General features: G+C 36.7%; 1 long non-coding RNA gene across 1 annotated transcript; it reads left to right on the top strand.

The window, feature by feature from the left end:
• Window positions 1–968: 968 nt before the first annotated feature.
• Window positions 969–8880, top strand: LOC134760201 (uncharacterized). The gene is made up of 2 exons (XR_010137118.1): window positions 969–4584; window positions 7288–8880. It is a non-coding gene; the product is annotated as an uncharacterized LOC134760201 (long non-coding RNA).
• The last annotated feature ends 4575 nt before the right edge of the window (window positions 8881–13455 follow it).

Below are 13455 nucleotides of genomic sequence, written 5' to 3'. Positions count from 1 at the left end.
AAGGCAGGAGAATCGCTTGAACCCAGGTGGCAGAGGTTGCTGGTAGCTGAGATCGCACCATTGCACTCCAGCCTGGGCAACAAGAGCAAAACTACATCTCAAAATAAATAAATAAATAAATTAAAAGAAGAAAGTGCATCTCAAAAAAAAAAAATGAAAGAAAGAAAGAACAGAAAAAGAAACTCCTTTGCCCTTTGTACAGTCAGTGGGCTCACAGGAAAAGGTTTCTTCTCCTTTTGTGGGCATAAGCACAGTGGGCTCTGGTGCATTCCGGTCGATACTCTCCTTTATTTGAACTGTAAGTCTGATCTCTATGAATAATTACTTCAGCCCCTAATTGCTTCCGGGCCAAGCTGCTTGGCCAAGCTTTCACCTTATCTTCTGATAAATCCTGGGCCAAGCTAAGTAGCATCTATGAATCATCCCTTCAGCTCCTGATTGGTACCGGGCCAAAGTCATGGGCCTAGCTGAGCCACACGTTTTTCAAGACGGCCTGCGAACTATGCACATTCCCTTCCCTTCCCTTCCCTTCCCAGTCCATAAAAACCCTGGACCCCAGCCTCGTAGTGGGCACCCCGTTCAGACACCTATCTCTGCTGTCAAAGAGCTTTTTTTTCTTGCTTATCAAACTTCCACTCCAACCTCACCTTTGTGTTCACGCTCCTTAATCTCCTTAGAGGTAGAATAAAGAACTCTGGGTGTGATCTCAGACTACGAGATACTGTTACATCTTGGTGCACTGCTGAGACTACAACACTTGGTTTCTATGAGTTTGACTGACTAAATATTTTATATAAGTGTAATTATACAGTTTTCCTTTTTGACTGTCTTGTTTTACTTTACCGAATGTTTTCAAAATTTGTCCTTATTGTAGTACTTTTCAAGATTTCCTTATTTTTAAGGCTGAATGCTATCCCGGTGAATATACGTGCCCTGTTTGTTGAATCTACTCATCCTTAAAGGTACATTTGCTTCCAGGTAGTATGTTTGTGAGTAATACTACAATGTACATAATTGTGCATATATCTATTCCATGTTCTGCTTTGCCTGTTTGGGATATTTTTCTCACACTGATTTAGTAGTATCTGTATTCCCTTGCTTTTGTTTTCTGATCCGTTGATGTTACATCCCCCAAATTATTGCCAAGACCAATTGTCATGAAGCTTCACCCTTCTGTATTGTGCTAGGAATTTTACAGCTATAGGTTTTACATTATAGTCTTCATTTTTTAAAATTGACACATGTAATTGTACATATTTTGGGGAAACAATTATGTGTATATGTTGTATAGCAATAAAAATCAGAGTACTTAGTATATTTATTGCCTCATGCATGTGTTATTTTTGTGGTGAGAACATTCAAAAGCTTCTTCTCTAGCTATTTTATTTTATTTTTATGTATTAACTTTTTTTAGGGACAGGATTTTGCTCTAACACCCAGACTGGAGTGCAATGGTGCAATCCTTGCTCACAGTAACCTCAAACAATCTTCTAACCTCAGCTTCCCAATTAGCTGGGACTACAGGAACCTGCCACCATGCCTGGATAATGTTTTAATTTTTCATAGAGACAGGGTCACACTATGTTGTCCAGGCTCATCTTGAACTTCTGTCTTCAAGTGATTCTCCCACCTCAGTCTCCCAAAATGTATGGATTGCAGGAATGTGCCACCACAACTGGTCTCTTTTAGGTATTTTGTAATATGCGATACCTTTTCATTAATTATTATTATTCTACTGTGTAATAATAAACAAAAACTTGTTTCTGCTGTCTAATTGTAACACAGTGCTTGTTAAGCAGCCCTTTCCCATCCTCCTATTTCAGTCTCTGGTAACCCGCGTTGTACTCTTTTCTTATATCAACCCTTTTTTTCAGGTTACACAAATGAGTGAGATAATAAGATCATAAAGTACTTGTGTTTCTCTATGTGCCTTATTTTACTTAACATGCTATGCTCAAGGTTCATCCATGCTCTCTTAACTGACAGAATTTTATCCTTTCTTATGGCTGAATAGGATTTCACTGTGTATATAAATTACATTTTCCTTATCCATTTATCTGTTGCTGTACATTTGAATTGATTCCATATATAAGCTATTATAAATAGTTCTGCAATTAACATGAGAATGCAAATATCTTTTTCACACAGTGATATCCTTTCTTTTGGATATACAGCCAGGAGTAAAATTGCTGGATCATATAATAGATTTATTTTCAATGTCTTTCTGTAATCTCCATACTATTTTCTATAATGGCCATACTAATTTACAATTCCACCAACAATGTATACATTCACTAGTTTTTATATCCTCATTAGTACTTTTTATTTATTTATTTATTTATTTTTATTATAGCCATTCTAATGGCAGTGAGGTGGTACCTCATTGTGGTTTGGATTTGCATTTCTTTGGTGATTAGTAATATAGAACATGTTTTTATGTTCCAGTTAGCCATTTTTGTATCTCTTTTTCACAAACGTTTGTTAAGATCTTTTGCATTTTTAAAATTAGATTATAAGTGTATTTATTTTGAGATTTTAAAGTTTCTTATATATTCTGAATATTAGCCTTTTGTCATATGTATAGCCTGAAAACGTTTTCTTTCATTGCCTAAGCTGTCTCTTCAATCTTTTAGTTGTTTTTTTAATATGAAAAAGCATTTTAGTTTGACATAATGTTGTTTGCTTATTTTTGATTTTGTTGCTTAGGTTTTGACATCTTATTTTAATAATCCTTTCCCAGTCCAATGTTATAAAGCTTTTTTTATGTTTTTGTCTAATAGTTTCATAATTTATGGCATTACATTTAAGTCTTTAGTTTGAGTTGATTTTCATATATGGCAATGCTCAATGGTCTAGTAGAATTTTTCTGAATATAAATATTTAAATGTCCCTGCACCATTTATTGAAGAGATTAGCTTTTCCCTAAAGTGTGTGTTTGGCAATTTTGTTGACAATCAGTTGGCTTTAGGTGCATAAATTAACTTCTGGGCTTATTGGGCACATTAGTCTATTTGTTGGTTTTTATGCCAGTACAGTGCTGTTTTGGTTACTATAGCTTTATAGGAAGTTTTGAAGTTTGATAAAGTGATGCCTTTAGCTTTGCTTATTTTGCTCAAAGTTGTTTGTTTATTCAGAGTTTTTTGTGGATCCACATAAATTTAAAATATTTTTTCTACTTCTTTGAAAAAATGTCATCGATATTTTGATAAAAATCAAGTTACGTCTGTAGATCACTTTGGGTAGCTATATTAACAATATTATTCCAGTGTATAAACACAAGATTTTTTCATGTATTCATTTGTATTTTATATTTTTTATCCATGTTTTGTTGTTCTCAGAGTAGAGATCCTTTACCTTTTTAGTTAAGTTTGTTGCTAGGTGTATTAGTCGGGCTTCCCTGGAGAGATCACAAGATCCCACAATAGGTTGTCTGCAAGTTTGAGGAGCAAGGAGAGGCAGTCCACGTCCCAAAGCTGAAGAACTTGGAGTCTGGTTTTTGAGGGCTGGAAGCCTCCAGCACAGGAGAAAGATGTATGCTGGGAACCTAGGCCAGTCTCTCACTTTTACATTTTTCTGCCTGCTTTATATTCACTGGCAGCTCATTAGATGGTGCTCACCCAATTAAGAGTTGGTATCCCTTTCCCAGCCCACTGACTCAAATGTTAATCACGTTTGTCAACATCCTCACAGGCACACCCAGGATCAATGCTTTACATCCTCCAATCAATTTGACACCCTGTATTGACCACCACATTAAGTATTTTAATTTTTGCATACCTTTTGCATATGCAGAAGAAGCGTTGGATGAAATTCAATATTCATTATGATGAAAACTCTTAACATATTAGGAATAGAAGGTATGTGCCTCAAAACAATAAAGGTCATTTATGACAAAGCAATGCTAACATTATACTGAATAAGGAAAAGCTGAAAGCTTTCTCTCTGAGATCTGGAACAACACAAATCACCCCCACTTTCAGCCCTCTTATTCATCATAGTACGGGAAGTCCTAGGCAAGGACATTAGGCAAGAGGAAGAACTAAAACTCATACTAATTGGAAAGGACGAAGTCAAATGGTCTCTGATTGTGGACAAAATAATCTTATATGTGAAAAACTCTAAACACTACACCAAAAACTTTTAGAACTACTAAACAAATTCAATAACATTGCCGAAAATCAACAAAGTATTAGCTTTCTGTATGCTGATAGCAAACGATGTGAAAAATAAAGTTTAAAATTCGATTTTAATAACTACAAAAAATTAGTTATTTTGTGTTTATTTCTTTATTTGAGATGGAGTCTTTCTCTGTCGCCAGGCTGGAGGGCAGTGGCATGATCTTGGCTCACAGGTTCCAGAGATTTTCCTGCCTCAGCATCCCGAGTGTCTGGAGCTACAGACATGTGCCACCACTGCCAACTAATTTTTGTTTGTATTTTTAGTAGAGACGTGGTTTCCCCATGTTGGCCAGGATGGTCTTGATCTCCTGACCTTGTGATTCACTTGCCTCAGCCTCTCAAAGTGCTGGGATTACAGGTGAGCCAACACACCCAGCCTTGAGTTCATGTTTTTATTTGGTGCAAGGTAAGGTCTAAGTTTGTTATTTTTTCCTTGTAAATTTTATCATTCCCAATACTGTTTGTTGAAGAGACTGTTCTTTCCTTATTGTGAATTCTTGGAACACTTTTTAAAAATATGTCTACTAAACACATGAGGTCTTATGTCTGGACTCTCTCATCTGTTTCATCATTCATTTGTCTTTATGTCAGTCCCAAACTGTTTTGATTATTATACTTTTGTAGTTTGTTTTGAAATTAGACAGTATGATGCCTCTATCTTTACATTTTTTTCCCCAATATTGTTTGGCTGTTTGTGATCCCTTGAAATTCCATAAAAATTGTAGAATATTTTAAAACTTCTGCAAAATGTTTCATTGGTATTTTGATAGAAAGTATATTGAATCAGCTGGGGTTGGTGGCTCATGCCTGTAATCCCAGCACTTTGGGAGGCTGAGGAAGGTGGATCAACTGAGGTCAGGAGTTTGAGACCAGCCACGGAGAAACCCCGTCTCTACTAAAAATACAAAATTAGCCGGGTATGGTGGCACAGGCCTGTAATCCCAGCTTCTCAGGAGGCTGAGGCAGGAGAATTGCTTGAACCCAGGAGGTGGAGGTTGCAGTGAACTGAGATCACACCATTGCACTCCATCCTGGGCAACAAGAGCAAAACTCCATCTCAAGATAAAAAGAAAGAACATTGAATCTGTAGACCACTTTCTTTAGTAGTGACATGTTAACAATATTAAGCCTACAACCTCTTGAACAAGTGTTTGAGAATTTGTTGTTTAATTTTTACTTATTCTTTGACATGCTAGTGTTTTTAACTTCTTGTTTTATTGTATCATAGGTAGCAATAATTTGTGTAATTCCATCTGTTTAAATTTACTAAGATTTGTTTTTAACTTAACAGGTGGTCTATCTGGAATATTGTGGCACGTGTGATTAAAAGTATTGCATATTCTGCTGTTGAGTGGAGAGATATAAATGTGACTCTTAGGTCTAATTTTTCTATTGTGTTGTTGAAATCCTCTGTTTACTTATTCATCTTATGTTTTTTTTAATTTACATTACTAAAAGTCAGATATAAAAGTCATCTACTGTTGTCAGGTGCTGGCTACTTCATGTTTCAATTCTGTAAAATATTGCTTCATATATTTGGGAACTGTGATGTAAGGCACATATGTTACTGTTGTTGCTTTTCTTGTTGTATGTTGTTTCAATGATGTTGCTTTTATTGTTGTATGTTGTTTCAATGTTGTTGCTTTTATTGTTGTATGTTGCTTTATTGTTGTTGCATTTATTGTTGTTTTTATTGTCCTTTTCCTCTTGTCCCTTGAGGAAGTTTTTGATATAATATGCATTTTGTCTACCATGACAGTATTTGATTTTGCATTTAATTTTTTTTATTCTTTCATGTATGGGTTATATGTGTTCCAGATCATAATTTGGTTATTTCTAGGAAGCAGAGAGTTGAACCTTGTTTCATGAATTTATTTAGTGAAAGTATGTTTTTGATTGACGTAATTTATTTATATAAAAAAATTACTAAAAGGGATTGATTTCCTATTGCATTTTGTTTCTTTATTGTTTTAGGTCCTGTAGCATTTTTTTTTTTTTTTTTGAGGAGCAGTCTCACTCTGTCGCCCATGTTGGAGTGCAGTGGTGAGATCTTGGCTCACTGCAAGCTCCGCCTCCTGGGTTCATGCCTTTCTCCTGTCTCAGATTCCCCAGCAGCTGGGAATACAGGCAGCCGCCACCACGCCTGGCTATTTTTACTTTTTATTATTTTTAGTAGAGACGGGGTTTCACCGTGTTAGCCAGGATGGTCTTGATCTCCTGACCTCGTTGATCCACACGCCCCGGCCTCCCAAATTGCTAGGATTACAGGCGTGAGCCACTGCGCCTGGCCTGTTCTGTAGCTATTTTGTTCCTGTTTTTCTCTCTTGTTCTCTTTCTTAGTGTATTATTGATTTTTGTAGTGACATGTTTTAATTCTTTTCTCACTACTTTCTGTGTGTGTGTGTCTTCCTGTGTGTGTACTATACGTATTTCCTTTTTTTTTTTTTTTTGACATGGTCTTGCTCTGTCACCCAGGCTGGAGTGCAGTGGCACAATCTCTACTTACTGCAAGGTCTGCCTCTCAGGCTCAACTCAAACAATCCTCCCACCACAGCCTTCTGAGTATCTGGGATCACAGATGAGCACCACTATTCCTGACTAATTTTTGTTATTTTTCATAGAGACAGGGTTTTGCCATGGTGCCCAGACTAGTCTCAAAATCCTAAGTACTATAGGTATTTTCTTTGTTGTTACTATAGATATTACCAAGAATAACTACTATTGCATATAAAACCCTGCCTCTTTATGGCTCCCTATGTGTTTTCTTGATGTCACAAATTATATCATTTTGTATTATAAATCTATTGGCACAGATTTACAGTCATTTTTAAGTCTTTGTTATCTCAAATATATAGCAGAAGTAAAGTATTCTGTGCATCTTCATTATAATAACAAAGAATATAGTTAGAGTTGGTAAGGTTTCAGTAAATTTTAGATCATTTTCTCCCTCAAATTTTGAGAGTTCTCAGCCACTGTTTGTTTATTGAAATAACTTTGCTGCTCTTTTTTCTCTCTTTTTATTTTAGAATTCCCATTATAAGTATATTGGCCATTTTAATGGTATCCCAGAAGTCCCTTAGGCTCTCTTAATTTTTAAAATTATTTTTAGCCTTCACAGCCTATAATTTCAAATGACTTCTTATCAAGCTTGCTGGATTTTTTTCTGCTAGATCAAACCTGTTGCTGGACCTTCTAGTGAATCTCTAAATTCAGGTATTTTACTTTTCAGCTCCACACTTTATGTTTCTATTTTGTACTTTTAATCACTTCGTTGATAATCTCATTATCTTCATGCATTGTTTTCTTTTTCTGTTTAGTTTTCTATGTTCTTCTTTAGCTGACTGAGCATCTTTAAGCTAGGTATTTTAGCCAGGCACAGTGACATGTGCATGTAATTCCAGCTACTTTGAAAGCTAAGGCAAGAGGACTACTGTATTAAACCATTCTTATGCTGCTAATAAGGACAAAAACAAGACTAGGTAGTTTATCATGAAAAAAGATTTAATTGTCTCACAGTTTCACATGGTTAGGGAGGTCTCACCATTATTGAAGCAAGCAAGAGACTTTGTTCAGGGGAACCTCCACTTATAAAGCCATCAAATCACATGAGACTTATTTGCTATCATGAGAACAACACGGGAAAATCCGACTCCCATGATTCAATTACCTCCTACTGGGTCCCTCCCAGGACATGTGGGGATTATTACAATTCAAGGTGTGATTCCGTCGGGAACACAGAGCCAAACAATATCAATTACTTAAGGCCAGGAGTTTGAGACCACCTTGGGCAATATTGTGACAAGCTGTATGTAAAAAATATTTCTACAGGTTAGCCATGCATGGCGGAATGTTCCTGTAGTCTCAGGAAGTTGGAGGTTGATGTAAGACTATTGCTTGAGTTCCCCAGGAATATGAGACTGCATTGAGCTATAATCATGGTATTGTATTCCTGTCTGGGTGAGAGAGTAAGACTTCTTTTTAGAATTTCAAGTTTATTTTAGATTTAGGAAGTACCTACACAGGTTTTTTACATGGGTATTTTTTATAATGCTGAGGTTTGAAATCTGAGGAATTCCATCACCCAGGCAGTGAGCATAGTACTAAGTAGACAGCTTTTCAGTTCTTTGTCCCTCCCTCTCTCCACCCTCTAAGAGTTGTCTATTATTTTTGTTTTTATGTCCATTTGTACCCGGTGTTAATTTCCATTTATAAGTGAGAACATGCAGTATTTTCGTTTTCCATTTCTGCATTAAATTGCTCTGTATAATGGCCTTTAGTTCCATTAACGTTGCTGCAAAGGACAAGTTTTTTTTTTTTTTGTCTTTGTTTTTGCTAAGTAGTATTGGTGTACATGTGACACTTTTTATATTCAATTTAACATTAATAGGCTGGACACGGTGGCTGACACCTGTAATCCCAGCACTTTGGGAGGCTGATGTGGGTGGATCATGAGGTGAGGAGATCGAGACCATCCTGGAAAACATAATGAACCCCGTCTCTACTGAAAATTATATAAGAGTTAGCCGGGCGTGGTGGCATGGGCCTATAGTCCCAGCTACGCGGGTGGCTGAGGCAGGAGAATTGCTTGAACCTGGGAGGCGGAGGTTGTAGTGAGCTGTGATCGTGCCACTGCACTCCAGCCTGGGCAACAGAGTGAGATTTCATCTCAAAAAAAAAAAAATTACCATTAATAGGCACCTAGGTTGATTCATGTCTTTCCTCTTATAAATAGTGCAGTGATGAACCAACAAGTGCATGTGCTATTTTGGTAGAAGAATTTATTCTCTTCTGGGTATATACCCGGCGGTGAAATTGCTGGGTTGAATCATAGTTTAACTCTCAGTTATTTGGAAAGGCTCCAAGCTGCTCTCCACAGTGGCTGAACTAATTTGTATTCCTATGAACAGTGTATAAGTCATTTTTTTCCCGCTAAAACCTCTTCAACACGTATTATCATTTTACGTTTTAACAAAAGCCATTCTAACTGGTGTACGATGGTGTCGTATTGTGGTTTTTATTTACATTTCCTTGATGGTTAGTGATGATGAGCATTTTCATGTTATTTGGCCACTTGTATGTATTCTTTTGAACAGTGTCGGTTATTGCCCTCTTTTTCATGGGGTAATTTTTTCTTGTGAATTCTTTAAGTTTCTTACATGTTGTGAGTATTAGATTTTTTCAGGTTCATAGGTTGTGAATATTTTTCCCATTCTGCTAGCTTTGGGGTTAGTTTGTTTTTATTTTTCTAGTTTCTCTAAGTGTGATTTTAAATTGTTAGTTTGAGATCTTTCTAACTTCTTGATGCAGGTATTTAGCACTCTCAACTTTCCTCTTAACAGTGCTTTTCCTACTTCCCAGACATTTTGTTATATTGTGTCTCTTCATCTATTTCAAAATTTTTTTTAATTTTCTGCCTTAATTTTGCCGTTTACCCAAAATTCATTCAGGAGCAAGTTGTTTAATTTCAATTTTATTCTGTGATTTTGTGAGATTTTCTTGGTATTGATTTTTACCTTTGTTCCTTTGTGGCCTGACAGTATGGTTGGCATAATTTTAATTTTTTAACAATGTATAGATAATTGCTTTATGGCTAGGAAGTGGTCATTCCTAGTGTATATTCTGTGTGCAGATGAGAAGAATTTACTTTCCATAGATGATGTGTGGCATATACTATAAATGTCTATTAGTTTCAATTGATCGTGTCAAATCAAACTCCAGAATTTCTTCGTTAAGTTTCTGCCTAGCTAATCTGTCAAACACTTAGTGGGGAGTTGCATTCCCCTACTATTATTGTGTGTCTACTTGAGTCTTATTGTAGGTCTAGCAGTACTTGTTGTATAACTCTATGTTCCCCACAGTTGGGTGCATCTACATTTAGGATAGTTAAGACTTCTTGTTGAATTGAACACTTTATCGTTATGCAATACTTTTCTTATTTTATTTTACTATTAATTATTTAAAGTCATTTTTTCTTAAAAGAGAAAAAATTCCAGGTATGGTGGCTCGTGCCAGCACTTTCAGACTGAGGCAGTAGGATTGCCTGAGACCACGAGTTTGAGACCAGCCGAGGCAATATAGCAACAATCTGTTTGTACAAATTTTTTTTAAAGAAAATATACAGGAGTGGTCGTGTGCACAACTGTGGTCATATTTACTCAGGATACATAGGTGGCATGACTGCTTGACTTCAGAAATTTGAGGTTATAGTGAGCTGTGATTGCACCACTGCACTCTGTCCCAGGAAATAAGGTAAGATCCTGTGTTTTGGTACTAGTACCATCCTGTCTTGGTTACTGTGGCCCTTTAGTATAGTTTGAAGATAGCTAGCGTGATGCCTCCACCTTTGTTCTTTTTGCTTATGGTTGTCTTGTCTATGCAGGATCTTTTTTGATTCCATATGAAATTTAAAGTAGTTTTTTTTTTTTTTCTAATTCTGTAAAGCAAGTCAACGGGAGCTTGATGGGGATAGCACTGAATTTATAAATTTCTTTGAGCAATATGACCATTTTCACAATATTGATTCTTCCTATCCATGAGCACGGATTGTTTTCCGTTTGTTTGTGTCCTCTTTCATTTCCTTGAACAGCGGCTGGTAGTTCTCCTTGAAGAGGTCCGTTACATCCCTTTTAAGTTGGATTCCTAGGTATTTTATTCCCTTTGTAGCAATTGTGAATGAGAGTTCACACATGATTTGGCTCTCTGTTTGCCTTTTATTGCGTATAGGAATGCTTGTGATTTTTGAACATTGATTTTGTATCCTGAAACTTTGCTGAAGTTGCTTATAAGTTTAAGGAGATTTTGGGCTGAGATGATGGGGTTTTCTAGATATACAATCATGTCACCTGCAAACAGAGACAATTTGACTTCCTATTTCACTTTCTTTCTTTCTTTCTTTGGCTGATTGCCAGAACTTTCAATACTATATTGAATAGGAGTGGGGAGAGATGGTGTTTTTCACTTGTGCAGGTTTTCAAAGGGAATGCTTCCAGTTTTTGCCCATTCAGTATGATATTGGCTCTGCATTTGTCATGAATAACTCTTATGATGTTGAGATAGGTTCCATCAATACATAATTCATTGAGAGTTTTTACCATGAAGAGGTGTGGAATTTTATTGAAGGTCTTTTTTGCATCTATTGAGATAATCATGTGGTTTTTGTCATTTGTTCTGTTTATGTAATGGATTACATTTATTGATTTGCATATGTTGAATCAGCTTTGCATCCCAGGGATTAAGCTGACTAGATCGTGGTGGATAAGCTTTTTGATGTGCTGCTGGATTCGGTTTGCCAGTATTTTATTGAGGATTTTCGCGTCGATGTTCATCAGGGATACGGGCCTGAAATTTTCTTTTTTTGTTGTGCCTTTGCCAGGTTTTGGTTTCAGGATGATGCTGGCCGCATAAAATGAGTTAGGGAGGAGTACCCCTTTTTCTATTGTTTGAAGTAGTTTCAGAAGTAATGGTACCAGCTCCTACTTGTACCTTTGGTGGAATTCGGATGTGAATCCGTCTGCTCCTGGACTTCTTTTGGTTGATGGGCTAGCAATTACTGTCTCAAATTTAGGACTTGTTATTGGCCTATTCAGGGATTCGACTTCTTACTGGTTTGGACTTGAAAGGGTATACGTGTCCAGGAATTTATCCATTTCGTCTAAACTTTCTAGTTAATTTGCAAAGAGGTATTTACTATATTCTTTAATGATACTTTTTATTTTTGTGGGATCAATGGTTATATCCCCTTTATCATGTCCTTTTGAATGTATTTGATTCTTCTCTTCTTCCTTATTAGTCTGGCTAGAAGTTTACTTATTTTCTTGATCTTTTCAAAAAACCAGCTCCTGGATTCATTGATTTTTTTGACGGGCTTTTTGTGTCTCTATCTCCTTCAGTTCTACTCTGATCTTAAATCTTGTCTTCTGCTATCTTTTGAATTTGTTTGCTCCTGTTTCCCTAGTATTTTTAATTGTGATGTTACGGTGTCTATTTTAGACCTTTTCTGGTTTCTCTTGTGGGCATATAGTGCTATAAGTTTACCTTTACACACTACTTTAGCTGTGTCGTATTTTACATTTTAAGCCCTCAGTCTTTCTTTTTCATCATGATAGTCTTGACTGTTTTATGTTTCTGTAATGTAAAATTGACTACACAGTATTTACAAAGATTTTACCAAAATATTTTATTGAGAATGTACAAACCTGTCAGTCAATTAGAGGAGAAGTTACATTGTAGTAATAAGTAGCCGCAAAACAAAATATGAAAAGACATCCAAACCAGAATAAAAGAAAACATTTTAACAAAAACAAAAAGAAAAAACTGGCAACAAATTTGTGCAGTTTATATCACAAAGATGCTCACGTCTCCACTCTGAAGAGAGCTTTTAGAAGTTCATTTAATACATGGCAAAGACATTATCCCACACTTCACAGAAAAAATAAATTTAAGCAACTGTTAACACACGAACGTATTTTCAAGCTCAGATATAATGAAAATTAAATATTTCACAAGAGATTCTACAGTTTGGGAGAAATAGAAAAGTGTTTTTTTCTTTTCTCCAGGCACACAAGTCTAGTTTCTTGGTCTCCCTCAATATTCTGGGGGTTTTCATCAGCTCCCCAAAATATAGGAAGCACAGAGCAGGTGGTGGCTGAAGGTGGGTTATCCTGTGAAACCATATTTAAGATGAGAGCCCTTGGTCAATTGTATTGTAATCAGCTGGCTCAGGAAAGAAGACCTGGCTGTCCAGAGCTCTACACATACTGCACTGGGTATGACAGGAGGCCTGAGAACCCATGGGGCCCAAACCCACCCCATCCCAATAATCATCCAGTATTGAGGACTCTGACACCAAATTCTCACAGAGCATATGCTTATGCAGTTTTATATTTAATTTCTCATTACATTTGGGTAATTGAGTTCCCAAAAGAGGCAGGGACTGGTCCAGATCTCAGGAGGTAGGCAGGCTTCAGAGCATTAGGGGGGGCTCCAGCTTCCTAGGCCTTGGCTCCATCCCACCTATCAGGTTTGTTTTGGAAATTAGAGTCTGTAGCTACACATTCAAGGGCACAGAAAATGAGCAGATCTAGGGTTCTTTTCACATGGGGACCTTTCCATGTCAGTTTCAAGATGACAGGACTGGGGTTCTGCATCCAGCTCTGAGGGCACCTGGTAGTGAAATGAGGTATGTTCCACTTCAGCCTAATGTAGACAATGCCTACAGGAAATCCTGTTTTCTTCCTCATAAAAAGGAGTGCCTGAAGTGGGTGACCTCGATGATTTC

The sequence above is a fragment of the Pongo abelii genome, chromosome 16, assembly GCF_028885655.2.
Source record: "Pongo abelii isolate AG06213 chromosome 16, NHGRI_mPonAbe1-v2.0_pri, whole genome shotgun sequence".
Lineage (NCBI taxonomy): Eukaryota > Metazoa > Chordata > Mammalia > Primates > Hominidae > Pongo > Pongo abelii.
This window is presented reverse-complemented; position numbering and strand designations above follow the sequence as displayed.